Below are 3,987 nucleotides of genomic sequence, written 5' to 3'. Positions count from 1 at the left end.
TTCACCGGAGACCTCGGACCGAGTGACAAACAAATGGCTATAAACAAAACTAGACACTAAACTCTGACTATAGCGAAAAACAAAAAAACACTCCAAGAGGAGGAAAAATTAACTCTAATAAAAAGAAACAAATAAACACAAAACGCTCCGTATGGAGGAAAAACCTGCCTATATAAAATAATGGCTACAAACAAAAATTACTCTTAAAAGAGAAAAAAACCAAGGACTACGAATCTAAGCTATGATATAAGTAAACAAACAAAAAATCTCTCTATAACGAGGAATAAACAAAGCGTAGTCAGCGCGGTATATGTTGCAGGCATTCTGGAGGGAGTACACACTGAGGCAGACCGGCTCCATCCCAGGACGGCCTACCATACATGGTAATTCTTCCTCGATCTCCCACAGCCGTCTGGTAACCTACAGTGAATTACAAATGGTAAATGCTATGGTTTATTATAAATGTAATTTAATCAAAACAAATTGCTGATTAGTTTGTCTAGTGAGACTGCTACCTGTGGTATCTCCTAGCAGCAGATATTCTCAGCTTCTGTGGGCATGGTAATTCATGCAGTATTACTCTGGAAAGATTTCCATAAAGTATGATCCAAAGTTCATTTCTGTAGCCCAAAGGGAGGCTGAGATATGTTTTATCAGTTCTAAGGTAAATATCCACCACGTTACAATACTGCCATCTAAAGACCACTCTGGACCCCTTTTTCCTCTAGGGAATTAACTGATGTACAGCCTAGTACCTCATTTTGATATTTCTATTTCATGTTGTAGCCTTAGCTATATATTTGTGTGGTTACAAATCGTTATCTTATTGTTAGTCAATATATTCTATGTGTACCATCAGTGTGATGATGATATATAAGTTTATTTAATATATTCCAAACCGTAGCTAGGTAGTTGGTATAGGCCCGTCGTCAAAATGATGGGCCATGGTGGGAGTAGAATACGCAACACTTGCGCGTAGAATCAAATTTTAACAAAATAACTTAAGGTTTTATTCCCCCTTTCTTCATTTGAAACAAAGAAAGGAAGGAAAACTTAAGGGGTGGTGACACTGTCGAGCCCCCCCCCCCCCCCGGCTACAGACACCCCGGGGATAAAACAGCAGGACCCTCCTGGACGCATCACTCTCTTATTCGCGCTCTCTTATTCTTACAACTTTTACTCTTACTTGTACTCTTAGTCTCTTGCGTTTCGTTTTGCGCACTAGCTCACGTGTTTCTAGCCTAAACTTTACTTTGTGCGTTGGTACCAACCTCGTGTTCGTTGTCTTCAAATTTTTCTTATACTTTTGTGCGCGATTTTTGTTTTACCATTTCAGCAAGCCAAGCCTTATAAATTGAATCACCACAGGTGTGTATAAGCAATCTCGCTGTTTTCTTTTTCGATAACTTCACTTTTGTCTAGAAGATTTTGAAGGTTTTGTGTCGTTTGGCCAACACCAATTCCTTCCAACTTAGCTGGCAAAGTAAATTAAATATAGAGCTTATTCCGTCGTCAACCTCCGGCCTCAGGCTACACGCCTCACCAGGACCGGCTGACCAGATCCTCGAGAGTGCCTACGGAAGAAAGTCTGCTGGCAGACTGCGCCAACGCTGACCCACCGAGACATCGGCAGAGCCGTTCCCCTTGGCAATGGCCATCATCTCTGAGAGAAACCCACTTGGAGCGTGGCGTCCCCGTCGCCTAGCAACCTCACTCCGGGGCTCCAGCCGGGATCTCAAACAGCGCACTGCAACTCAAAGTAGGCAACTCCATCCTTTGCTCCGAACTGGGTTGACGTCGGAATAATCCTAGTTCCGACCTAATAAATTCCACCGTTACGAATAAATGCTATACACATAATCAAATTCATTCTCTTTCACCATCGCCCAAATTACTGATAGTTAAGATGAATAGATTAGGTATTGTTAGTTATAGACTCAAGTTAATTATCATTTTTCATTGTATTACTCCTGTGTTTAGTTAGTTAATAATATTATCAACGTGACCCAGTCGTTGCCCTGTGTTTCTTTGAAGTGAAGATCGGAGATCCCTGTAATCGAAAAATCACAACTTTGGAGTGTGGATTGAATCAGAATAATCTTTATGTTAATCAAATTGTTCTCCCTGAGGACTGGTGCCCATTCTTTAACGAGAGCAAACTTCAAATTGTGGTATTCACGCTACAGGAGCTTGACAATAGTGTAGTGTAGAAATCACTACCTCTACACTAGAACTTTCAAGGAGTCTGATGTCCTCCAGCAGTGGTTCCAAAATCTTACCAATCATACACCTCTCTGTCCATAGAATTAAACAAAAGACATAAGTGAATATTTGAAAGTGAAGAACTAAATTCCTTTGGCAGATTTTTCAAGGCAAAATAAACGGCACCCATTTTGTGAATAAGTGTTTTTGAGCCTAAAGAGCTAGTTGTTTCTAAAGTCATCCAAATACAACTGTATTTGGTGGGCTTGAGGACATGTTGCAAACTATGGGTGAGATGAAAATTTGAGAGCCATCACAATAGTTGTTACATTTTCCTTCAGTTCTGCTTTTTACTCTGAAGGTAAACTTTTTTGCATTTGGTAAAAGCAAGTCTCAATTATTGATATATGTTGACATGTGTCTGCTGCCAACACTTGTTTCACTTGTCCCTGTTTTCTTGAAGTGTCTGCCCTATTACCAAGAAATATTTCCATTGGTTTCACAAGATCAAATTTCTCCTTAAAAGTATTTGTTCACTTTTTGTTACATCCATTAAAGTTGTATTTGATGAACAGTACATTTTTGCCACAAACAAAGCAACAGTGTCACTAGGAATGGCAGTTTTAAATGGAACAGAGTCTGGTGTTTCCTAAATATTAGATGTCCTTGTCTCAGATGTATCCGATGAACTGTGGTCGTTTGGTTGAAATTACACATTCTCAACAAATGTTGTTGACTGGTGGTCTCTATGAAGATATTTGGAAAATGAATTGAAGTCATGGTATGTTCTTGGGCAACCATCTTGGCTGCAGATAATAGTCAATTACTGTCATCTGACAAGGCATGTATTTGACATAGATGAAATATTTTGTAAATATCGATTGTCTGCACTTTAAGACAAGTATACATTCTCTTATGATTTACTGGCAGCCTGAAGCTTTGAGAGAAGTACTTGGCTCTCTGTTGGTGGAGATGGTCATGTCATAGATGTATTCAAAAAAGGTTTAGACAGAGCTGAGCTGTGGGAGTAAGCTCAGAGTTAAAACGACGTGGACAATAGATTGATTAGCCTGCCAGTTGTGCATCTCAAGGAAAATTCCCACCAGGCTGATTACGTCATGGCAAATGAGGTCTCGGTGGTACTGTCATTCTGCTACTAATGATGATGTACTGTTTCATTGGGCTCTTCAGATTGCCGATGCAGATCAGCTGTGCTGGGTTCTTGATGCCGTCTCGGAGTTGCTGCAGAGGGAGTGCAATGCTGGTTCCAGGCTTAGAGAAGACGAAAAGAAGTTAGAATACATTTCCCTTCAATAATAAAGGTTAACAATAACTGCATTATTGGGCATATGTGAACACTCCCAAGCTGTCAGGCAGGGATCGAAGCAGGACTCAGATGCAGAGATTTTAGATAAACAACTAGGCCTTAAATGAATTCACCGAAAACCGTCAGACAGAGTGATAAACAAAATGATGCTATGAAAAAAACAACTAGACCACTTACTCTGAATCCCTGAGGAACGAAAAACACTCCAGGAGGGAGGAAAAAGGCTGTAATCAAAGAGAAACAAAACCTGATTACCAACACAAACAGTCACGTTGCGGAGGTGAAAATCTCCTGACTATAAAATACAACCAAAATAAATTCTCACGCTCCTAAGCCCGGAGATCTAGAATTATAATAACTAAAGCTAAGGAAAGAAATTTACAAACAAAAATTCACTCTTAAAGGGAAAAACCGAACAGGGGCTATGAACGCTACAACTGATGGCCAAGAAAATTTAA

This window comes from Seriola dumerili, unplaced genomic scaffold (assembly GCF_002260705.1).
Source record: "Seriola dumerili isolate Sdu_G_001 unplaced genomic scaffold, Sdu_1.0 BDQW01005129.1, whole genome shotgun sequence".
Taxonomy (NCBI): Eukaryota; Metazoa; Chordata; class Actinopteri; order Carangiformes; family Carangidae; genus Seriola; species Seriola dumerili.
The sequence above is the reverse complement of the archived record's forward strand: the minus strand, read 5'-3'. Positions refer to the sequence as shown.